This window comes from Schistocerca piceifrons, chromosome 7 (assembly GCF_021461385.2).
Source record: "Schistocerca piceifrons isolate TAMUIC-IGC-003096 chromosome 7, iqSchPice1.1, whole genome shotgun sequence".
Lineage (NCBI taxonomy): Eukaryota > Metazoa > Arthropoda > Insecta > Orthoptera > Acrididae > Schistocerca > Schistocerca piceifrons.
This window is the reverse complement of record NC_060144.1, coordinates 58,707,928-58,720,876: the sequence shown is the minus strand read 5'-3', so window position 1 is coordinate 58,720,876 and position 12,949 is coordinate 58,707,928. Positions and strand designations below refer to the sequence as shown.

Here is a 12,949-nt window from a genome sequence, read left to right as displayed (position 1 = left end):
TGACAAGGGATTTGAAATTGATTCTGTGTTTCTGGATTTCCAGAAGGCTTTTGACACTGCACCACACAAGTGGCTTGTATAGAAATTGTGTGCTAATGGAATATCATCTCAGTTAGGTGACTGGATTCGTGATTTCCTGTCAGAGAAGTCACAGTTCATAGTAACTGATGGAAAGTAATTGAGTAAGTGATTTCTGATGCTCCCCAAGGTAGTGTTACAGGTCCTTTGCTGTTCCTTATCCATTTAGGAGACAATCTGAGCAGCCATCTTAGGTTGTTTGCAGGTGATGCTGTCATTTATCCAGTAAAAAAGTCATCAGAAGATTAAAACAATTTGCAAAACGATTAGCAAAGATGTCTGTATGGTGCAAAAATTGACAATTAACCCTAAATAATGAAAAGTGTGAGGTCATCTCCATGAGTGCTAAAAGGAATGTGTTAAATTTTGGTTACATGATAAATCAGTAAAATCTAAAGGCAATATATTCAACTAAATAACTAGGAACTGCAATTACAAACAACTTAAATTGGAAAGATGCCGATCTACATGGGGAGAAATGATCATCGTAATAAAACAATGGAAATCACAGCTTGCACTGAAAGATATAGATGTTCGTTTCTTCCATGCACTATTTGAGATTGGAATAATAGAGAATTATTGTGAAGCTGATTTGATGAGCCCTCTGCCAGGCTCTTAAATGTGATTTGCAGAGTATCCATGTAGATTTAGATGTAGTTACTTGTAAGGAGTGTAACAGATTAAAATTTGAGCAAAAAGGCTGTGGAAGGGAGATGGGGGTAATTATAACATATGAAGTAACAACTAGGAAACGTAGCTGTGAGTGATAAAGTATATTGTGTTTGCTAAATAAAGTGAAATCAGATGGAAACATTACTCAGATGGAAGCAAAGAAATACATTGTAAACTGTTAGAGTAGTGGACAAAAACAAACATGTGTAAAACCGCACTGAGCAGTACATACATAACTTGAAAGAACAAGATACTTAAAAAAAAGTAAATTGAAATATGACAAAAAATGTGGGGAGGGGAACCAAGGGATACATTAAATATGAAATATTGAAAAATGATATTATGAAACTGAAAGTAGGCTTCATAAAGGGAAATAGAATTCTGTGGAAAACAAAAATCACACGGAGGCCAACAGTGAGTGGTAAACTGACTATGCATCCAGAAGTGGCTCAAAAGTGATCAAGAAAATGTCTGCTTGCAAGGTGGAGCTGCTGTTCGAAATATTGCCGCCTTTGTTCACTGAGTGTTTGAAAATTTCAAGTTCTGCCCATACATCTAATCTCTGCCTGTTTACCTCTTTGTACTGAATTACAGTATCCTTTAAATGCCTTGGATTTTCAGCAATAATTAAATGTTCTGTGAAGGTGGAATTGTGTACATTACCACCCTTCTTTTCCAACAGAGATGCAAAGAACATCTGTTGGGAAGGGAAGGTGATAATGTACACATTCCTTCTTCACAGAACATGCTGATCATTCTCTGAGAAAATCAGTTGTTGTTGTTGTTGTGGTCTTCAGTCCTGAGACTGGTTTGATGCAGCTCTCCATGCTACTCTATCCTGTGCAAGCTTTTTCATCTCCCAGTACCTACTGCAACCTACATCCTTCTGAATCTGCTTAGTGTATTCATCTCTTGGTCTCCCTCTACGATTTTTACCCTCCACGCTGCCCTCCAATACTAAATTGGTGATCCCTTGATGCCTCAGAACATGTCCTACCAACCGATCCCTTCTTCTGGTCAAGTTGTGCCACAAACTTCTCTTCTCCCCAATCCTATTCAATACTTCCTCATTAGTTATGTGATCTACCCATCTAATCTTCAGCATTCTTCTGTAGCACCACATTTCGAAAGCTTCTATTCTCTTCTTGTCCAAACTATTTATCGTCCATGTTTCACTTCCATACATGGCTACACTCCATACGAATACTTTCAGAAATGACTTCCTGACACTTAAATCAATACTGGATGTTAACAAATTTCTCTTCTTCAGAAACGCTTTCCTTGCCATTGCCAGCCTACATTTTATATCCTCTCTACTTCGACCATCATCAGTTATTTTGCTCCCCAAATAGCAAAACTCCTTTACTACTTTAAGTGCCTCATTTCCTAATCTAATTCCCTCAGCATCACCCGACTTAATTAGACTACATTCCATTATCCTTGTTTTGCTTTTGTTGATGTTCATCTTATATCCTCCTTTCAAGACACTGTCCATTCCATTCAACTGCTCTTGCAAGTCCTTTGCTGTCTCTGACAGAATTACAATGTCATCGGCGAACCTCAAAGTTTTTATTTCTTCTCCATGAATTTTAATACCTACTCTGAATTTTTCTTTTGTTTCCTTTACTGCTTGCTCAATATACAGATTGAACAACATCTGGGAGAGGCTACAACCCTGTCTTACTCCCTTCCCAACCACTGCTTCCCTTTCATGTCCCTCGACTCTTATAACTGCCATCTGGTTTCTGTACAAATTGTAAATAGCCTTTCGCTCCCTGTATTTTACCCCTGCCACCTTTAAAATGTGAAAGAGAGTATTCCAGTCAACATTGTCAAAAGCTTTCTCTAAGTCTACAAATGCTAGAAACAAAGGTTTGCCTTTCCTTAATCTTTCTTCTAAGATAAGTCGTAAGGTCAGTATTGCCTCACGTGTTCCAGTGTTTCTACGGAATCCAAACTGATCTTCCCCGAGGTTGGCTTCTACTAGTTTTTCCATTCGTCTGTAAAGAATTCGTGTTAGTATTTTGCAGCTGTGACTTATTAAGCTGATAGTTCGGTAATTTTCACATCTGTCAACACCTGCTTTCTTTGGGATTGGAATTATAATATTCTTCTTGAAGTCTGAGGGTATTTCGCCTGTTTCATACATCTTGCTCACCAGATGGTAGAGTTTTGTCAGGACTGGCTCTCCCACGGCCGTCAGTAGTTCCAATGGAATATTGTCTACTCCGGGGGCCTTGTTTCGACTCAGGTCTTTCAGTGCTCTGTCAAACTCTTCACGCAGTATCATATCTCCCATTTCATCTTCATCTACATCCTCTTCCATTTCCATAATATTGTCCTCAAGTACATCGCCCTTGTATAGACCCTCTATATACTCCTTCCACCTTTCTGCTTTCCCTTCTTTGCTTAGAACTGGGTTTCCATCTGAGTTCTTGATATTCATACAAGTTGTTCTCTTATCTCCAAAGGTCTCTTTAATTTTCCTGTAGGCGGTATCTATCTTACCCCTAGTGAGATAGGCCTCTACATCCTTACATTTGTCCTCTAGCCATCCCTGCTTAGCCATTTTGCACTTCCTGTCGATCTCATTTTTGAGACGTTTGTATTCCTTTTTGCCTGTTTCACTTACTGCATTTTTATATTTTCTCCTTTCATCAATTAAATTCAATATTTCTTCTGTTACCCAAGGATTTCTACTAGCCCTCGTCTTTTTACCTACTTGATCCTCTGCTGCCTTCACTACTTCATCCCTCAAAGCTACCCATTCTTCTTCTACTGTATTTATTTCCCCCATTCCTGTCAATTGCTCCCTTATGCTCTCCCTGAATCTCTGTACAACCTCTGGTTCTTTTAGTTTATCCAGGTCCCATCTCCTTAAATTCCCACCTTTTTGCAGTTTCTTCAGTTTTAATCTACAGGTCATAACCAATAGATTGTGGTCAGAGTCCACATCAGCCCCTGGAAATGTCTTACAATTTAAAACCTGGTTCCTAAATCTCTGTCTTACCATTATATAATCTATCTGAAACCTTTTAGTATCTCCAGGGTTCTTCCATGTATACAACCTTCTTTCATGATTCTTAAACCAAGTGTTAGTTATGATTATGTTGTGCTCTGTGCAAAATTCGACCAGGCGGCTTCCTCTTTCATTTCTGTCCCCCAATCCATATTCACCTACTATGTTTCCTTCTCTCCCTTTTCCTACACTCGAATTCCAGTCACCCATGACTATTAAATTTTCGTCTCCCTTCACAATCTGAATAATTTCTTTTATTTCATCATACATTTCTTCAATTTCTTCGTCATCTGCAGAGCTAGTTGGCATATAAACTTGTACTACTGTAGTAGGCGTGGACTTCGTATCTATCTTGGCCACAATAATGCGTTCACTATGCTGTTTGTAGTAGCTTACCCGCATTCCTCTTTTCCTATTCATTATTAAACCTACTCCTGCATTACCGCTATTTGATTTTGTGTTTATAACCCTGTAGTCACCTGACCAGAAGTCTTGTTCCTCCTGCCACCGAACTTCACTAATTCCCACTATATCTAACTTCAACCTATCCATTTCCCTTTTTAAATTTTCTAACCTACCTGCCCGATTAAGGGATCTGACATTCCACGCTCCGATCCGTAGAACACCAGTTTTCTTTCTCCTGATAACAACATCCTCTTGAGTAGTCCCCGCCCGGAGATCCGAATGGGGGACTATTTTACCTCCGGAATATTTTACCCAAGAGGACGCCATCATCATGTAATCATACAGTAAAGCTGCATGCCCTCGGGAAAAATTACGGCTGTAGTTTCCCCTTGCTTTCAGCCGTTCGCAGTACCAGCACAGCAAGGCCGTTTTGGTTATTGTTACAAGGCCAGATCAGTCAATCATCCAGACTGTTGCCCTTGCAACTACTGAAAAGGCTGCTGCCCCTCTTCAGGAACCACACGTTTGTCTGGCCTCTCAACAGATACCCCTCCGTTGTGGTTGCACCTACGGTACGGCTATCTGTATCGCTGAGGCACGCAAGCCTCCCCACCAACGGCAAGGTCCATGGTTCATGGAGGGGAGGGAGAAAATCAGAGGATACTGTAATTCTGCACAAAGAGGTAAAAGGGCAGAGATTAGAATTACGTGAAAAACTTGAAATTTTCAAATTCTTAGTGTACAAAGATGGCAATATTTTGAACAATTAGCACCAGTTTGCAACTAGACATTTCCTTGAAGGCTTTTGAGCTGCTACCTCAGGCCATGTTTACCAGTCACTGTTGGTCTCTGTGCAATGTTAACTTCCCTCAGAATTCTATTTCCATTTATGAAGTCTACCTTCAATTTTGTAATGCATAGTTACTTTCTCTCTTTTAATATTTCATACTTAAAATGTACCCCATGGTTCCTTTCGCCCCATTTTTAAGCTTATTTTAATCTGCTTATATCTTTCTTTGCGTTTCATGTTATGTATGTACTGCTCAGTTCAGTTTCACACATTTTTGTTTTTATCCACTGTCTGACAGTTTATAATGTGTTTCCTTGCTTTCCATGTTACTTCCAACAGTTTTAAAACTGTTAACCATTCATGGCTAGTTTCCCTAGCTGTTACTTCATTGTCATTGAGATGACAAAAGTCGTGGGATACCTTCTAATACCTTATAGGACCCCATTTTGGCTAGTGTAGTGCAGCAATGTGACATGGTGTGGAATCAGTAACTTTTTGGAAGCCCCCTGCAGAAATATTAAGCCATGTTGCCTCTATAGTTGCGAAAGTGTTGCCAGTGCAAGATTTTGTACATGAACTGACATCTCAGTTATGTGCCATAAATGTTTGATGTTATTCATGTTGGGTGATCTGGGGGGGTCAGATTATTCCCTCGAATTGTCCAGAATCTTCCTCAGACTAGTCACAAACAATTGTGGCACGGTGACATGGTGCATTGTCATCCATAAAAATTCCTTCGTTGTTTGGGAACATGAAGTCCATGAATGGCTGCAAATGGTCTCCAAGTTGCCTAACATAACTATTTTCAATCAATGATCAGTTCAGCTGTACCAGAGGACCCAGTTCATTCCATGTAAACAGAGCTCATAGCATCATGCAGCCATGAGCAGCTTGCACATTTCCCTGTTGACAACTTGGATCTGCACCACACTCGAACCCTACTATCAGATTTTAGTTGTTGAAATCAGGACTCATCTGACCAGCCCACGGTTTCCCAGTCATCTAAGGTCTAACCAAAATGGTCACAAGCCCAGGAGGGAAACTGCATGCAATGTTGTGCAGTTATCATAGGCACTTGTGTCGGTCGTCTGCTTCCATAGCCCATTAATACTAAATTTCACTGCACTGTCCTAACAGTTATATATACTATATGTCCCACATTGCTTTCAGCAGTTATTTCACTTTCGTCTGTCAGAACTGACAACTCTATGCAAACATCACTGCACTTCGTGATTGAGTGAAGGCCTTTGGCCACTGCATTGTTCGTGGTGAGCGGTAATGCCTGCAATTTCGTATTCTTGACACATTCTTGATACTGTGGCTCTGGGAATATTAAATTCCCTAATGATCTCTGAAGTGGAATGCCCCATGCATCTAGCTCCAACTATCATTCCACATCCCAAATCTGTTATTTACTGTAAAGCAGCCATAATCTTGTTGGAAACCTTTTCATATGAATCACCTGAGTAGAAACGGCAGCTCTGCCAATGTGTTCTCCTTTTATACCATGTGTACATGATACTACCACCATCTGCATTTGTGCGTATTGCTATCCCATGTCTTTTGTCACCTCGGTGTAATTATGCCCCCACCCCTTGCCCCACCTTTTTACTTGGATTTTAATCTACAGTCTACCCTTTAAGTATCTTTTCTTTCATGTTAGTTATGTCCTGTTTATAAAATGTATAGCTTCATATACTGTTACTTGGATGTTCATGTATTTATTTACAAGCTCTCCTCATGCTGCTTTATGCCCGCATTTGCAAGGAATTAGCCACCTTTACCAGAGCCTACTTGCTCTTTATATACCATATGACTTTAACGGCTCCCTCACCTCCCCCCCCCCCCCCCCCTCTTTTTCTATTTTAATTAGTTTTATTCTGTTTTAATTTTAACTATTAACCATTTTATTTGCTGAATCAGGCAGTAAGCACCACCTATCATAGTTTACCTATCACCAGTGTGTTGCACATCGTAGTCAGTTGGCTCACATCACTAACCTTGTATGTGCCATTCTAAATGTTAGCTGGAGTCAATGTCGTGTGTTTTATTTTGAAGTTTTATGACAAAAACCCTGCAGTATTGGGCTACTGCCTTCAATTATGCTTGTTAACAATTGATATTTGAGGGTGACGTGCACATTGTACTAGACAAGAGCCTTATGGCTTCTACATCCGTTTATGCCTATGTGATATTATAAGTGAGTATGCTCTTCTAAAAATTTTATTTTAACTATTTTTATCAAATTTGGTAACTTCTCTGGTTGACATTTGCAACCGTTTTGCAATAATTTGTTCAATAGGCCCATTTTCCTTTTGAAGAAGAAAAATTTATATTTGTTGAAACGATGGTAAATGGTTAATAAATAAACATTTAATTCTGAAACTGGTTGGCTGTTATTTTCCAATCCTATCAAATCTCTGGAAAAGGTGATCCCTTTTGGAAGACATTCTTTTGTGCTTACAGAAGGATACGCTAAACATAAAGTACGCAGCTGACTCAAATCTAACTTGTTGAGGAGGAAAACAATCTTCAGAGATGAAGCTTCACTATGGTGTCTGTGTTTCTTACAATATTAGATACATCCAACCTTGTGTACCATGCAAGACTTGGCAAACACTACCATCAGTGCTCACATTTGCCAAATTATTTTTATGAACTTATTTATCCATCTGTTGTATTAAGTTTCCTTTTGTTCTTGGTTTAGTATGTTTGTGTTCTACATTGCATGCTCATGATGTGATAAATACAAACATTCAACTTCTAGGTATGCAATAAATAGCACTCTTCACTTTAAGATAATGACTTTTTATTAGTCAGCACAACAACAAGATACATAAATGATACATGTACTATTATAGTCTTGCTTGTTATTGCTATGTAACCTGTGGCCAGCACACACACACACACACACACACACACTGATGCTTGCTCCGTGGCAGGTAGAGGTGTACTGACTGCTGGAGAGGGTGGTCTCCAAAGTGTTTGTCATTCACCTGCAATCTGAGGTCACTACACCACAGCTACAGCTTTACAAGGAAAAGAAAAAACAATATGTTTTTATTGACTTGAAATATGAATGGGCACTGGATCAAAATGGAACCACACTTTCCATCCATTACGTGTTTCTGATGTGGCTGGATAATAGCGGATTGGCAGATGTTGAGGTGACCGCTGCGTCTGAGAGGATGGTGGCTGTCCGCTTTTTAGATGGGCAGCACTGCTCTGGATGATGTTGCTGTGCTGATGACTGCAGTGTGGTGAATGTTCTGTGTCTGATGGTGGCCTGCATTTCGGCAGTGTCTTCTCTACTTAGTTTGGCTGGCTTACACCAGTCGATGGACACTACTGTATCTACCCCTTTAATGCGAAGCATGAGTGTCTGATCATTTTGTTCTGTAAGTGCGTATGGGCCTTGGTAGGGCAGTTCCAGTGCTCTGCACCAGTGCACCACCTCAGACGAAAACGTGCTCCGTTTTGCCAGGTCTTTGAAAATGAAGGTAGTTTATTTCCGGTGATGTGTTGTTCCAGTCAGTCTCATGACTCAGGAATTTGCCATGCACCAGCTTCACTAGGGAGGTCTTCAAGTCATCTTTTAATGCCCTGTGCAGTCTGACAGCACTACTGGAAGGGTGTCACTCTGTGATATGGTGAAACCCTTGTCAGATGTATCCCACACAATTGGGGCATTGCACGAAAGACATCTGCACATGACGTTTTCAGCAGTTTGTGTTTCCAGTTACCTCAGGCTGTCTAGTGTACCTTCAGATCACCGTGAGACGGTACTGACAGTTATGTGCAGCTGGAAATGGTCTTACAAAATCCAGGTGGACGTGTGAGAAGTGTGTGTCTGGGATGTAAAAATTTGTGGGTGGAGCTCGTACATGCCATGTTATTTTGCATGTCTGACAGGCAGTGCAGGTCTGAGTCCATGTACATCAGTCCTTCTGTGTATACAGGGCCACACAAAACACTGCATTACTAGTGTACTTGTAGCACAAATTCCCAGATGGCTGAGCCCATGTAGAGAATTGAAGACTAGTCATTGTAGAAGAGCGGGTACATGTAGCTGCTGTTCATCAACTGACTTGTCATTGTATATCACCTCCTTAGTGCCTGGCAGTGGCATGCAACACAAGTGCGGAGCCATCTTGCCTGTCAACAGGTCCTTCAACTCTGCATCATCATTTTGTGCTGCTGCCAGTTTGACAAAATTCACAGAGCATTAACAGTGAAATTTTTCAAACCGTTTGTATGCTGAAATTCTGTTGTAAATTTCAAAATAAAATTTAGGTAGTTCATTTGCACAGGGGGTAGTTATTTCATGGCTGGGAAACACACATGTCACTGGCCAATAGTCTGTGTATATAGTGAAGGCATGCCTTTCCACCTTTTATCTGAAGTATCTAATGCTTCATAGGCTGCTAACAGTTCTTTGTAAAATAGTAGTCAGGAATGATGCTTCTCTGTGATCTTCTTGGAGAAGAAACCCGAAAGTTGCTAGTGTCCTTTTACGTTCTGCTGTAGCACAGCACTGACAGTGCAGGAAGAGATGTCTGAGATAATTTCTAGTAGAGTGCCAGGGATCAGATGTGCAAGGTGGTTACCTTGCTTGTGGTTCATTTGGCAGCTTCAAATGTTGCCTGCATTTCATCAGTCCAAGTGACGGGTGTGGAACCATGCACTTCGGGGCTTGTGACAATGGTATGGAAGGACGCCTGGGCTTCGGCAGCTGGGAGTAAAAAATAATGGTAAAAATTAATCATCCACAGATAGACACACACTTGGCTCTTTGTCTTCAGGGCCAGGTAAGTTGGAAGTGTGGGGATTTGCTCGGCAGGCAGGTACGTACCAATAGCAGAGGCCTAAAATTTAAGAAACATCCCTTCATTAGCACTGTTGACACCTTTAGCTGGATTTGTGAGGATTCTGTAGTCAGCAAACCTTAGGAAAACTAAGCGTGGGTATGTCTTTCATATTCTTCTGATGATGATGATGCCAGCAACACATCATTATTGTAGGCAAAGCAGAAGCCCAGTCCCTGGAAATCTTTGTCACTAAAGTCCTAAAAAGTTTGTTTTGCATTCTGCAAGCCATACGACATGTTTGATGATTCAAACAGTCAAAAGGGCATAGTTACTGCAGCTTTATGGATATCCTCTTTTGCTGCGGTTGTTGGTTGTAGGCTTTCATTAGATCCACATTGAAAAAACAGTGTGCCCTGCCAGTTGGCAAGCAAAATCTCTGAGGTGGCGCACAGAATACCTTGCAACAATTGTCCATGCATTGAGTGTTGTACAGTTGCCACAGGGGCTGCAGCCATCTGGTTTCTTTGGTACTAGTTGAAGGATAGAGGCCCAGTTGCTTTCCAATGGCTGTGCCGTGCCTGCTTGGAATGTTCTGTCGAATTCTGCTTTTGTGATGTGTAGTTTGTCGGGGGCCAGCTACTGCGCCTTGGGAAAAAGTGATGCGTTGTTGAGTGGCAAGGCAATGAAGACATACTGGCGGGCTGCATGACAGTTGGAAACTCATTTAGATGGTGAGCCAGTGGCGGTGGTGTGGCAAGGAAGTGTACCAACGGATCGCTACACTATTTGGGGTGTCATGCAACATTCAGTGATGTAACCTGATCCTAAATGGAAGCATTCCTTACTTCCAGGATGGTGCCACAGAAGGACAGGGTGTCCAGCCTGATTTCAGCACAGGTCACGTCTGTGACTGTAAAACTCCAGTCGAATGACCTTCGTAAACTGATGTTCAAATTTAAAGTTACGAGTCCATATGTAACTATGAGCAAACCAGTTGCAGCTTCTAAGTTGTAACTTGTGCACAATTTACACAAAAGGCACTTTGGAAACACACACACAGCTGATCCAGTATCCACAAGAAGCTGCACCTTAATGGGTCTGTCCATTACCACTAAACATTGAAATTGTTGCCTGGTCCAGTACTGCTAGCAGACTTTCCACCAGGTGTGGGTGGCTGCCGTTCGTGTTTCCTGCCCAAGAACACAGTGACCTGAACCTAATGTGCCATGTCACTAAATGATGATGTTAGAAACACTGGTTCCAGTTCAGCGAGGATGAGGAGTGTGCAGTACGTCACCCAAGTGACAATGTGCAGTCTCATCATTTGTATACACCAACGGCTGCAGCCTTCTGTGTCAACTTGCCGAGATGCAAGGTGGTGTCATCCAGTCGACGGTAAGCTCAGGTACTGTGTCCATGATCTCTGCCAGCTTACTCAAGTTCATCTCTTGTGTTACTGAGAGCAGATTGCGATGGATCTCTAGCAAGCGAGATTGTAAGAGTGGGTCCGGGATGTCTTGTCAGGCAAGATGCAGAGGTGTTGCAGTAATTATGGTGAGTACCTATCACCAGTTTCCCCCAGCTCAACAATTGGCTTAAGTGTTGCCTGTCAGAGAGAGAAAACGGCCAAATGAGTTTGCCTTTTAGTAACTCATATTTTCTGGAAGGAAGCAGGGTGTGTGATTACAACACTGGAGCAGCTGTCAATAGTGTCACCACACGTGTCTTTGGTCGAGTCTTGTGTTGTCCCAGCAGGGACGAAACAGCTTTCGATGGGTGTGAACTAAAGTGAAGGATAATCCATCCAGAGGGGTGGTGTTTTCAGTGCCACACAGTTCACTTGCAGTTCCAGGACAATTCTCATGAGCTAGCTGCAGTCTAATCGGACTCATCGATCTGATGGCTGCAGGTAGGCACAGGCTGGACTGCACTAGGAGGGGCACAGGCAGTACTGGTGTTGGCTGCCGGTAGGGGCCTGGCAGGGACTGCCCTGGTATCCAAACATGCGGTTTCCTGGCCGTGCGGCTGTGGTGACTTTTTTAGCGGTGCCATAGGTGATCCCTCTGCTTTGGGCCATGTTTGAAGCTGCTCCTTGTGTCACTATTGCAGTGTGGCCTTATCCTCCATGTGCTTCCACTGCTGGTAGCACAGTAACTGATGCCACTGCTGTTGTATCGGTTGTTGCAGGTGCTGTAATTTTTGCTGCAATTGTTCCATTTCTGCTCATTGCTGTTGTAACTGCTGTTTTGACTGTTTCATGATGCTCTTAACTGGTGTCACCACTTCGTATGTAATTAATAAACATCCAAACTCTTTATTTATGGCAAATAATCTATTTAAATGTTTCATATCTAAAACCATTTTTAGTGATAATTACAGTAATGTTGTTTGAAAGAGACACAATTGTGTTAGCAACCTATGACACTCATACAATGTAATTGGCTCTAGGAAGCAGAGAAAAACAAATACAGAATTGTAGAATTTATGTTAAGATAAATGGAATTGGCTGAGACCTAACTGGCGGGCTGCAGAATCCAGTACAGCTGACATAAATACTCAGAATATCAATTATGTAAAGTCAAACTTTCAGAACCACATCTTTCTTCCTCAGGTGGCAGAAAAAATAGTTAGGTCATTCTAAATAACAGTAAAAGCGACCTGTGAGGTAGATGAGGGTTATAGTTAATGATTAACTGTAAATAAAAATATTCAAGATTTAATTGATATGATGTGTGAAATGATTAATTATAATATTAAAAAGGAAATAATTTTCAGATGTTCTGCAAAATATTATTTATTTATCCACACACCAGCTTCTGACATTTTATGGCTTCATCAGTATTTGGTGTTAGATGCCAAAAGCCTATATGTGAGTAAATAAATAATATTTTTCAGAACATCTGAAAATTGTTTCCTTTTGAATATTGTCATGTCCTGTCAAGTTTTAATGGAAAATTCAGTTAATTATTAACAATTTTCATATCTTGTACACATGCTCTATTATAAGTTAGTGAATCAAATGACAAACGTCAAGTGATCTTGTGCTATTATAATTTGATACCTTTGAGAAGTGAAATGAATGGAAGATGAGGGAAATAAGCTGTCTAATAAATATTGTATTGTGTGACATGGATGTTGTAATGCAATGTGATCATTTTTTTCTTTTTTTAGTTAATG

General features: G+C 40.9%; 1 protein-coding gene across 1 annotated transcript in view; it reads left to right on the top strand.

Moving 5' to 3' along the window:
* The window catches only part of LOC124709129 (Bloom syndrome protein homolog), a 189,955-nt gene that overhangs the window by 58,848 nt on the left and 118,158 nt on the right, over window positions 1–12,949 (top strand). The gene's annotated exons all lie outside the window — the stretch shown is intronic.